Source organism: Saimiri boliviensis, chromosome 3 (genome assembly GCF_048565385.1).
Source record: "Saimiri boliviensis isolate mSaiBol1 chromosome 3, mSaiBol1.pri, whole genome shotgun sequence".
Taxonomy (NCBI): Eukaryota; Metazoa; Chordata; class Mammalia; order Primates; family Cebidae; genus Saimiri; species Saimiri boliviensis.
The window spans coordinates 104,984,579-104,997,406 of record NC_133451.1 but is presented as its reverse complement, the minus strand read 5'-3'; the positions used below and the strand labels follow the sequence as shown (position 1 = coordinate 104,997,406).

At 40.8% G+C, this 12,828-nt stretch overlaps 1 protein-coding gene across 12 annotated transcripts in view; it reads right to left on the bottom strand.

Moving 5' to 3' along the window:
- ANK2 (ankyrin 2) overlaps nucleotides 1-12,828 on the bottom strand; it is a 699,003-nt gene that overhangs the window by 600,943 nt on the left and 85,232 nt on the right. The gene's annotated exons all lie outside the window — the stretch shown is intronic.

Below are 12,828 nucleotides of genomic sequence, written 5' to 3'. Positions count from 1 at the left end.
ACAGGCACGCGCCACCATGCCCAGCTAATTTTTTGTATTTTTGGTAGAGATGGGGTTTCACCATATTGGCCAGGATGGTCTCAATCTCTTGACCTCGTGATCCACCCGCCTCGGCCTCCCAAAGTGCTGGGATTACAGGCGTGAGCCACCGCGCCCGGCTCCTTTTTTTTTTTTTTTTTTTTTTTTTTTTTTTTTGAGACAGAGTTTCTCTCTTGTTACCCAGGCTGGAGTGCAATGGCGCGATCTCGGCTCACCGCAACCTCCGCCTTCTGGGTTCAGGCAATTCTTCTGCCTCAGCCTCCTGAGTAGCTGGGATTACAGGCACGTGCCACCATGCCCAGCTGATTTTTTGTATTTTTAGTAGAGACGGGGTTTCACCATGTTGACCAGGATGGTCTCGATTTCTTGACCTCGTGATCCACCCGCCTCGGCCTCCAAAGTGCTGGGATTACAGGCTTAAGCCATCGCGCCCAGCTCCATGTTTCTAAAATAGTAGTAACTCCACTAATCAGGGAAGGTAAAAAAAATTATAGAATGTGTAGCATCCCTATATTTCTTACATACCTTGTATCAGATGAAATTAGTTTCTTATAAACCTTGTATCCGACAAAATATTTTTCTGCTATAGTTAGCATAAAGTACTTATTTTTATGAAACCCACAGTAAATACCAAGCACCTAAAATTACAACCATACTTCCCTAGTAACCATCTTACAGTTATCAACAATGCTGATCATTGTAGACTATGGATCCTTTTTAATACTAAAAGGATTCAAATTCTATGGCAATACTATTTATACAGTAAGAATGCTTTCGGCCGGGCGCGGTGGCTCAAGCTTGTAATCCCAGCACTTTGGGAGGCCGAGGCGGGTGGATCACAAGGTCGAGAGATCAAGACCATCCTGGTCAACATGGTGAAACCCCATCTCTACTAAAAATACAAAAAATTAGCTGGGCATGGTGGCACTTGCCTGTAATCCCAGCTACTCAGGAGGCTGAGGCAGGAGAATTGCCTGAACCCAGGAGGCGGAGGTTGCGGTGAGCCGAGATCGTGCCATTGCACTCCAGCCTGGGTAACAAGAGCGAAAACTCCGTCTCAAAAAAAAAAAAAAAAAAAAAAAAAAGAATGCTTTCAAATCCTTCAAATGTTTAGTTGTCACTAGGTTAAATTCTGATATCCTGCCTGATGCAAAATTTACATCATTGCCTACTAAAAAAGGTATTAAATATAAGGATGTGTTGAAGAACAAAATAAAATGTTGTTTATGTTCTGTAAAAGTAGTTACCAGCATCTATTAACATACAATCCATCTATAATGTTATTATGAACTTGTCTTTTGAAGAACCAACAATATGACAAATATACATATATTCCCTTTATTTCTGTTACTCATAAAAATTAAAGTATTTGGGAATTCTATCTAAGTAGATTTTAATATTTTCACTTCTCTTATCTAACAAAGTATAGGCTGCTTTAGAAGTAAGAGGTTTTCTTTTTTTCTTTTTTTTTTTTTTTTTGAGACGGAGTTTCGCTCTTGTTACCCAGGCTGGAGTGCAATGGCGTGATCTCGGCTCACCGCAACCTCCGCCTCCTGGGTTCAGGCAATTCTCCTGCCTCAGCCTCCTGAGTAGCTGGGATTACAGGCACACGCCACCATGCCCAGCTAATTTTTTTGTATTTTTAGTAGAGACGGGGTTTCACCATGTTGACCAGGATGGTCTCGATCTCTTGACCTCGTGATCCACCCGCCTCAGCCTCCCAAAGTGCTGGGATTACAGGCTTGAGCCACCGCGCCCGGCTAGTAAGAGGTTTTCTTTACCTCTACCTTGATTTTCCGACATCTGTGATCTTGGTTCCTAAGACACTCCTAGAAAAAGGTGGAACTGGGACTCCATGCTTGGGTCCCCTCCCACTAACACTCCCTTCGTGGAAGACATCTTTCTCTCTCCTGGACTTTCCCTCTGGAGTCCCCTTCCACTAACACTCTCTTCATGGAAGCCTGTCTTCTCCTTTTAAACTGCATCTCTCTCTATTCCCTTCCACTCAGTGTGGAAGCTGCTTTCCTCTCCTGCATTCCATCTTACTGGATTCTCTCACTCAGTGTGAGAGTTAGCTGTTTCTTTCTCTCTCCTCCCGTTTCTCCCTCTCTCTCTAAATAAATAAATCACTTTCTACAAAAAAAAAAAAAAAGGTGAAACCTTTTTATGATTATATACCCCTACATATGCTGCTCAAAAATCTACAGCTTTACCTTACTCCTTCAGACTCAAGAAAACTTCGAGGTTATCTGGGCAATCCTCTCCTAATGTGGGATTCTCCTCTACAATATTCCTGACAGATGGCTCCCCAGCTTCTGCTTGAAGATTCCATACACAGCGTCCTCTCTGCTCCACAAGGTGTCCAACTCCACTCTCAAATGTTAGAAAGTTCTTATTTTAAGGTGCTATCTACTTCCTGCAGCCTCCACCCAGTAATCCAACTTCTGAAGCCACATGAAATAAATTTAACTCCTCTTGTCAATAGAATTCTTCTTCAAATAAAAAGATGCAGATATTTTCACAATTCTTCCCATATCCTTCGAGCGCTGTTTTTCTTAGGCATGCTCGAATTTATCAAAACCTTCTTTAAAATTGGAAGCTAGAAAGACGGCTCAAATACTCTGTAAGACTAAATGATACAGGGACATTGTACTTTCCTGAATTCGTGGTCATGTAACATTTCCTGGAAGAAAAGCTACTTTTTATTTCTGCCCGCCCTTGAAACTCCTTAAGAAAGGAACACCTGGGCAGGCTGTGATGGTTCACACCTGTAATCCCAGCACTTTGGGAAGCTGAGGTGGGTGGATCGCTTAGCCCAGGAGTTTGAGACCAGCCTGGGCAACTTGGTAAAACCCCATCTCTACTAAAAATACAAAAATTAGCCAGTGTGTTGGCATACACATGTAATCCCAGCTACTTGGGAGGCTGAGGCAGGAGAATTGCTTGAACCCAGGAGGCAGAGGTTGCAGTGAGCTGAGATCACATCACTGCACTCCAACCTGGGCAACACAGCAAACCTCCACCAAAAAAAAAAAAAAAAAAAGAAAGAAAGAAAAAGAAAGAAAGGAATAGTTAACAGGGCTCCTGACTAGGAAGAAAGACCTTTTGTGAGTCCCCTCACTTTGCTAGAAATCTGGTCATCGGGCTCAGAAATCAACAATGTAGACTTTAAGATCAATTGATTGGAGCCCTGATATTTCATAAGACAAATGAGGCGTAGATTATTTTTATTGACTTGAGGTTATTTGAATAAACAACGAATCCATAATTCCTTTTTATAAATAGAAGTTAATATAGTATTTTATCACCTTTCTTATTTCCAAAAATATCTAAATCAGTTTTCTCATTTATTATCTTTTTTTCCACAATGACATACTAAGTAGTTCACTATAGCAAGCTATCTCTACTATATAGAAGAGAAAATAAATCTAATCCTTTGGTATCTGGGTAGCTCCTCAGTGAATCCTTTGCTCTCACCATCTTGGATAACTCTCTAATGCTGCTTCCAAAAAAAATCAGAGAAAAATTTTTTAATTATGGTAACACACACATACACACACACACACACACACACACATACACACACACACACCATAAAACTTACCATTGGCTGGGTGCGGTGGCTCATGCCTGTAATCTCAGCACTTTGAGAGGCCGAGACGGGCAGATCACCAGGTCAAGAGATCGAGACCATCCTGTCCAACATGGTGAAAACCCATCTCTACTAAAAAATACAAAAATTAGCTGGGCGTGGTGGTGTGCGCCTGTAGTCCCAGCTACTCGGGAGGCTGAGGCAGGAGAATTGCTTGAACCCAGGAGCAGAGATTGCAGTGAGCCGAGATTGTGCCACTGCACTCCAGCCTGGTGCCTGGCAACAGAGCAAAACTCTGTCTCAAAAAAAAACCAAAACAAAAACAAAAAAACAAAACAAAAAAAACCTTACCATCAACCATTTTTAAGTGTACACTTGAATAGTCTAAGGTGTTTTCACATTGTTGTGAAACAAATCTCTAGAACTTTTTCATCTTGCAAAGCTGAAACTCTATATTCATTAATAACTTGGCTTTTCTCCCTTCCCCTAGCCCTAGCTACCATTATAGTTTCTGTTTTTATAAATTTGACCATTTTAGGTAACTCATATAAATGAAATCATACAGTATTTGTCTTTTTTAACGGGCTTATTTTATTCAACATAATTTCCTCAAGGTTTATCCACATTTGTAGCATGTCACAGTATTTCCTTCCTTTATAAGGCTGAATAATATTCCATTGTGTATATATATCACATTTTGCTTACTCATACACAAGTAGATGGACATTTGGGTTGCTTCCACTTCTTGGCTATTGTGAATAGTGCCTGCTAAGAACATGGATATATAACTATCTATTCAAGTCCCTGCTTTCAATTATTTTGTAGGTAAACCCAGAAGTGAAATTAGGGGATCATATGGTAGTTCTATCTTTAATTTTCTGAGGAACCACCATATTCTTGTTTTATTTTATTTTATTTTATTTTTTATTGCATTTTAGGTTTTGGGGTACATGTGAAGAACATGCAAGATTGTTGCATAGGTACACACACGGCAGTGTAATTTGCTGCCTTCCCCCCCATCACCTATATCTGGCATTTCTCCCCATGCTATCTCTTCCCAACTCCCCACACCCTGCTGTCCCTCCCCTATTTCCCCCCTGACAGATCCCAGTATGTGATGCTCCCCTCCCTGTGTCCATGTGTTCTTATTGTTCAACACCTGCCTATGAGTGAGAACATGCAGTGTTTGATTTTCTGTTCTTGTGTCAATTTGCTGAGAATGATGGTTTCCAGGTTAATCCATGTTCCTACAAAGGACACGAACTCATCATTTTTGATGGCTGCATAATATTCCATGGTGCATATGTGCCACATTTTCCCAGTCTATCATTGATGGGCATTTGGGTTGGTTTGAGGTCTTTGCTATTGTAAACAGTGCTGCAATGAACATTCGTGTGTATGTGTCCTTATAGTAGAATGATTTATAATCCTTTGGATATATACCCAGTAATGGGATTGCTGGGTCAAATGGAATTTCTATTTCTAGGTCCTTGAGGAATCACCACACTGTCTTCCACAATGGTTGAACTAATTTACACTCCCACCAACAGTGTAAAAATGTTCCTATTTCTCCAAATCCTCTCCAGCATCTGTTGTCTCCAGATTTGTTAATGATCGCAATTCTAACCGGCATAAAATGGTTAGCTCAATGTAGTTTTGATTTGCATTTCTCTAATGACCAGTGATGATGAGCATTTTTTCATATGTTTGTTGGCCTCATTTATGTCTTCTTTTGTAAAGTGTCTGTTCATATCGTTTGCCCACTTTTGAATGGGCTGGTTTGTTTTTTTTCTTGTATGTCTGTTTTAGTTCTTTGTAGATTCTGGATATCAGCCCTTTGTCAGATGGATAGACTACAAAAATTTTTGCCCATTCTGTTGGTTGCTGATTAACTCCAATGACTGTTTCTTTTGCTGTGCAGAAGCTGTGGAGTTTGATTAAGTCCCATTTGTCTATTTTGGCTTTTGCTGCCAATGCTTTTGGTGTTGGAATCGCCATACTCTTTTGCATAGTGGTTGCTCTCTTTTACAATCCCACCAACAAGGGTTCCAATTTCTCCACATTCTCACCAACATGATTATTTTCGGGTGTGTGGTTTTTTTGGTTTTGTTTTTATTTTAATAGTAGCCATCCTAACAAATATAAGGTGGTATTTCATTTTGGTTTAGTTTCACATTTCTCTGATGCAAAGAGAGAGAGGTTTTGCCTTCAAGTCTTCCACCTTTTGGTCCATGTTCTCTCTCATCCCTTATTCTTTCTTCTTCTCTAGCAGCATACCTTCTCCTATTCCAACTTCTGTGGTCCCTAACACAGAGATCAAGGGCACAGATGTACTAGAATATATAGGAACTTGAGAATATACATTACATATACCTGAGAGAAATCACTGGCCAGATTTAAAGCAATCAGTGGTCACTACTGTCCTTATTAGTCCATGTTTCTTCTCCTCTCCATAATAAATTCAATTCTAAGTTAATAAATATAAATATGCTTGTTTTTGTGCTCCTACAGCCTGCTATAAAAGTCCTTTCTTCCAAGGCCTTCTTTACCTTCATGGTCTCAATCATAACTGTGCCCCTGGTAGCCATGTGACCTAGGCTCTTTCTCTAAGAATTCCTAATGAGCTAGTCATTAGAAATTCTCTAGCTAAGGCCAGGCTTGGTGGCTCAAGCCTGTAATCCCAGCACTTTGGGAGGCCGAGGCGGATGGATCACGAGGTCGAGAGATCGAGACCATCCTGGTCAACGTGGTGAAACCCCGTCTCTACTAAAAATACAAAAAATTAGCTGGGCATGGTGGCGCGTGCCTGTAATCCCAGCTACTCAGGAGGCTGAGGCAGGAGAATTGCTTGAACCCAGGAGGCGGAGGTTGCAGTGAGCCGAGATCGCGCTATTGCACTCCAACCTGGGTAACAAGAGCGACACTCTGTCTCAAAAAAAAAAAAAGAAAGAAAAAGAAATTATCTAGCTAAACCTTCATTTTGCTCTTCCTATTTGGGATGTCTTTCTCCCAGCTACCTTTACTTCCAACCTTCTAACACTTAAGGATTTTCTAGCAAGCTGAGAACCTCAGGCTTCAGCTCATCTAAGACTTGGGGATTTTTCCCTCAAATCCCTTCTGAGCCCTTTCTGAACTTTCCCTTTCACCACAGTATAATAATTGTATAAGGTCATCTTCTATGCACAACAACTTCTTAATGACAGTATTGTTTTCTTGCAAATAAGTATACGGTGCTTTTTCCTTAGAAACAAATGTGATTTTTTTTTAAGTTGGCAAAAGGCACCAAACCATAATCTACTATATAGAATCCATGCCCTAAACACTTTAACAGAAATAAAAACACACAAAATATGGTCGCTGCCCTCAGAGAGTTTATGCTCTATTTGAGATGATGAAGTATATAATTTTAATAATTTAAAAAATATATTGTAGCCGGGCACGTGGCTCATGCCTGTAATCACAGCACTTTGGGAGGCCGAGGTGTGTGGATCACGAGGTCAAGAAATCGAGACCATCCTGGTCAACATGGTGAAACCCCAACTCTACTACAAATACAAAAAAAAAATTAGCTGGGCATGGTGGCGCGTGCCTGTAATCCCAGGTACTCTGGAGGCTGAGACAGGAGAATTGCTTGAACCCAGGAGGCAGAGGTTGCGGTGAGCCGAGATCGCGCCATTGCACTCTGGCCTGGGTAACAAGAGTGAAACTCTGTCTCAAAAAAAAACAACGGCCGGGCGTGGTGGCTCATGCCTGTAATCCAAGCACTTTGGAGGCCAAGGCGGGTGGATCACCTGAGGTCGGGAGTTCAAGTTCAGCCTGACCAACATGGTGAAACCCAGTCTCTAAAAATAAAAATAAAAAAAAAATAAAAAACAACAACAAAAAAATATTGGGTAGCACACAATATGTGCTTAGTAATGACTCACTAATCATTAATGATCACGTAATGATATTAATCACATAATAGTCACATATGGAGGATGTCAGGAGACTGCAATATTTGAGACAGCCTTTGCCTAACCCATTAGGATTTCAGCTAAGTTCAGAATATGTGTAAATTTATGGAAAACAGTCTATGGACAAAAGAATAGGTGCTAGCAAATGCAGGGAAGTGAGGTGCTTCAGACGTGGTCTGGTATGACAATCCCAGGGTCACACAGAAAGTCTCTTCCTTCCTACTAAATGCCTACCCATGACAGTGGTGCTACTCATTTTTTACACAGAAGTGGCCACTGATTGGAACAGAGTGGACCTGACCCAAGGGCAGCTCCTCCACAGCCTGAATGTTGACCCACGGAGTGGATGTACTCAAAGGACTCTTCTTACTGTGGCAATGGAAATTAGTCCAGACCATCTCCCTCCAGAATTTATAGTAGAGAATGCAGAGAGGGTTGAATGAGAGGGAGAAAGAAATAGAGTAACACAAGAAGACAACAGACAACAAAGCCTGGGTCCTGGGTATTTACTAAATCATCTGAGTGAATCTCTTCCTTGCAAACAAAAAAGCCTGATGCAACATATTTTAAGACTACACAAGTCTACCCTGAAGAAAGGGTTTATCGAGGGGATAATAGAAGGTAATTTTGAAAGAGTTTGAGGTCTTCATATGTGAAGAATTTTGAAGGTCAACCACATATTTTTGTCTTTTTTATCCAATCTATGCTTGATCTTAGCCAAAAGGTCGAGAAGTAATTTTTAACCTAATCTTACATTAATTTTGACATTGGATATTTAACAAAACTTAAAACTAAAACAGTACCTATCAGACTAAATAGAAATAAATTAATTTGCAAGATATATATGTGAATTGAATAGCATGAAGAAAAACGTTTGATTTTGGCCAGGCATGATGGCTCACACCTGTAATCTCAGAACTTTGGGAGGCCAAAACAGGTAGATCACTTGATGCCAGGAGTTGGAGACCAGCCTGGCCAACAAGGCAAATCCCCATCTCTACTAAAGATACAAAAATCAGCCAGGCCTGGAAGTGTGTGTCTATAATCCTAGCTACTCGGGAGGCTGAGACACAAGAATCACTTGAGCCTGGGAGGCAGAGGCTGCAGTGAGCCAAGATCGGGCCACTGCCCTCCAACCTGTGCGATAGAGTGAGACTCCTCTCAGAAAAGATAAAATAAAATAAAATAATTTTACACTTATTTGTCACAGATGACCAAAGGTATTAAAAAATCTGGTGGTAGCTGATCACAGTGGCTCACGCCTGTAATCCCAGCTCTTTGGGAGGCTGAGGAGGGTGGATCTCAAGGTCAGGAGAAAGAGGTCATGCTGACCAACATAGTGAATCCTCGTCTCTACTAAAAATACGAAAATTAGCTGAGCATGGTGGTGCACACTTATAATCTCGGGTACTCAGGAGGCTAAGGCAGGAGAACTGCTTGAACATGAGAGGCGGAAGTTGCAGTGAGCCGACATCGCACCACTCCACTCTAGTTCTAGTCTGGTGATAGAGCAAGACTCCAACTCAAAAAAAAAAAAAAAAAAATTCTGGTGGTGAGTTGACATAACAAGCCAATCCTCTCTAAATCTTTTTTTTCACACGAAATGATGGAGATCTACACCCACATCTCATATTGTCATCTATTTTTACACACAGTGAAGGATAAATTTTGTGGGAGTATTTTTCACTTTTTTTTTTTTTCATCAAACCTGCCAGCAGGAAGTAGAAGGATGGATTTGTAAACCAAAATGTTTTGGTCAACATTATAAAAAGTTTCTAGGATATCTCAAAATAGGCCGGGCGGAGTGGCTCATTCTCTCAGCATTTTAGGAGGCTGAGGTGGTTAGATCATTTGAGGACAGGAGTTCAAGACTAGCCTGGCCAACATGGCAAAATTGCATCTCTACAAAAAATGCAAAAATTCATCGGGCATGGTGACATGTGCCTGTAATCCCAGCTACTCGGGAGGCTGAGGTATGAGAATCACTGGAACCCAGGAGGCAGAGGCTACAGTAAGCCAAGATCCTGCTGCTGCACTCCAGCCTGGGCAACAGAGCAAGAAACTCTGTCTCAAAAAAAAAAAAAAAACAACACAAGGGTGGCATGATGGCTCACACCTAATCCCAGCACTTTGTGGGACTGAGGCAGGAGGATCACTGGAGCTCAGAAGTTCAAGGTTAGAGTGAGCTATGATCTCACCCACTACACTCCAGCATGGGCAACAGAGCATTATCCTGTCTCTTTAAAAAGCAAAAAGAAAGAAAAAAAGCCATCACTGCCAAGAGTTTCAACCATTTACTGAGGGTCATTAGAAAGGTTGTTCATAGTTCCAAACTGAGGTAGACATATTAAGGATCAAGGGAAAGTAGCAAAAGAAGCACCAAGAGTAAACAGTGAAAAAAGTTAAATATTCCCACCAACAATCCAGATGTACAAACTCTCCCATCATTTGCATTCACAGCCTACAAGCTCACAAACCTTCCAAATGGATTTTTCTCTAGAGCAAGCAGCTGTTTCACCAAAGCTACATTAAAGTGACTTGCTATGATATATTATAATTTTAAAGACTCCCTCTGTTCCCATACTTCTGATATTTTCCTCTTGTTTTATTTTATTGGCCACACCATCAAACTGAGTAAACATTTTCCAGCTCAACCACAAAGCACTGTTGGCTTTGTCGATCCACACTTGGAATTGCTCTTAAGAGGAAATATATTTTCCTACAAGACCAAATGAGAATCTTTCATGAGAATTAGTGAGCACCATTTGGAAAATTTTCAGGGAGGATAAAATAAAATCCAATCAAATCTGTTCATAAAGGAAAATAAGATGATTAGCTCTGCATTTTTGTTTTCTTTTATTTTTTGAGGAGTCTCGCTCTGTCGCCAGGCTGGAGTGCAGTGGCCCAATCTCCTCTCACTGCAACCTCTTCCTGGATTCAAGCGATTCTCCTGCCTCAACCTCCTGAGTTGCTGGGACTATAACCGCTCACCACCACGCCCAGCTAATTTTTTGTATTTTTTAGTAGAGATGGGGTTTCACCATGTTGGCCAGGATGGTCTCAATCTCTTGACCTCATGATCCGCCTGCCTTGGCCTCCTAAAGTGCTGGGATTACAGGCATGAGCCACAGCACCTGGCCTAGCACTGCATTTTTATCCATTAAATTAAAAGTGTAGGCCGGGCGCGGTGGCTCAAGCCTGTAATCCCAGCACTTTGGGAGGCCGAGGCGGGTGGATCACGAGGTCAAGAGATCGAAACCATCCTGGTCAACATGGTGAAACCCCGTCTCAACTAAAAAAAATATAAAACATTAGCTGGGCATAATGGCACATGCCTGTAGTCCCAGCTACTCAGGAGATTGAGGCAGGAGAATTGCCTGAACCCAGGAGGCAGAGGTTGCGGTGAGCCAAGATCGCGCCATTGCACTCCAGCCTGGATAAAAAGAGCAAAACTCTGCCTCAAAAAATAATAATAATTAATTAAAAGTGTAAGGCCAGGCACAGTGGTTCATGTCTGTAATTCCAGCACTTTAGGAGGCTAAGGTGGGCAGATTGCTTGAGCCTAGGAGTTTAAGACCAGCCTAGGCAACATGGTGAAACCCTGTCTTTACTAAAAATAATTTTTTTAAAATTAGCCAGGGGTGATGGCACATGCCTGGAGTCCCAGGTTCTCAGAAGGCTGAGGGGGAGGATTGATTAAGCCTGGGAAATTGAGGCTGTGGTGAGAAAAAAAAAAAAAAGCATATAAACTGCCATCACTGATAGGAGTTTATGCTTTAACATACTCATTTAAGTATGCCATATGTATATGTAGAAGCATTGCTTATCACAATAAAAGATGGGAAACAACCAAAATGTCCATCAGTAGGTAGCTGGTTACATCAATTAGTTTACTCATACCATGAATGGATACTAAGTCTGTAGTTCAGCTTTAGTTCATGTATTTTCACTATTGTATACTTTGCCAGAGTATGAGTGTTCCACGACATGTTTTTAAAATACATCAACATAGATTTTATAACATAAGTTGAAGACAAAAAGCAAATCACCAAAATGCTAATAGTATACTACCATGAAATTTTAAAATATGAGAAACAATTGTATTTATTGTTAGATATACCTTCATATGAAGTATAAGTTCAAAGAAATGCATGGGAATAATGAGAGTTGTTACCTGAGGATTTGGAGGAGGATATACTTGGAAAGAGATACTGGGTTAAACTATATGACACTGCCGATGTTTATGATCTACAAAAACACCAGTCTCATGTTTCAACCAACATATAAGTAATGTTCCATTATGTTAAACAGGTTTTCTTTCTTTCTTTCTTTCTTTCTTTCTTTCTTTCTTTCTTTCTTTCTTTCTTTCTTTTTTTGAGATGGAGTCTTGCTCTGTTGCCAGGCTGGAGGGCAGTGGGGCGATCTCAGGTCACTGCAACCTCCACCTTCCGGGTTCAAGCAATTCTCCTGCCTCGCTCTCCTGAGTAGCTGGGGTTACAGACACACATCACCATGCCCAGCTAATATTTTTTGTATTTTTAGTACAGACGGGCTTTCACCATGTTGGCCAGGATGGTCTTGATCTCTTGAGCTTGTGATCAGCCCGCCTCAGCCTCCCGAAGTGCTGGGATTACAGGCGTGAGTCACCGCCCCCAGCTCAGGTTGTATTTCTTAAGCTAAGAGGTGACTACACATGTCTTCACATGAATGCATGCGGCTCCACAAACTATTTAATTCTGTTATCCTAGGAAAGTTATTTAATCTGGTTTCTTCACCTGTAGCATGGGGATAAAAATAATATATATCGCACAGGAATATACTAATGATCAAATAAGTTGACATATGTAAAGAACTTACAGAGTGCCTGACACATGGGTAAGCACTATTTGATTCCATTACTATTACTTGTATAGCTGTTTGTATGGTTGGAAAATATTTTATGAAAATATGTTTCAATTTCTTATGGAAAACTATAAATATAAACAAAAGTAGAGGGAATAGTATAATGAACCCAAATCATTTTGCCTTCATAATTAGCAAATCATGGCCAATTATGTTTCACTTCTATTCCCATCCCCTTTCCAGAAACAAATATTAGATTATTTTGAAGAAAATCCTAGATTTTGTCTATGTGCATTTCAATAAATATCTTATAAAGACTTTAAAAACTATAACCCAGGCTGGGCATGATAGGTCATCCTATAATCTTAGCACTTTGGGAGGCCAAGGCTGGAGGATCAT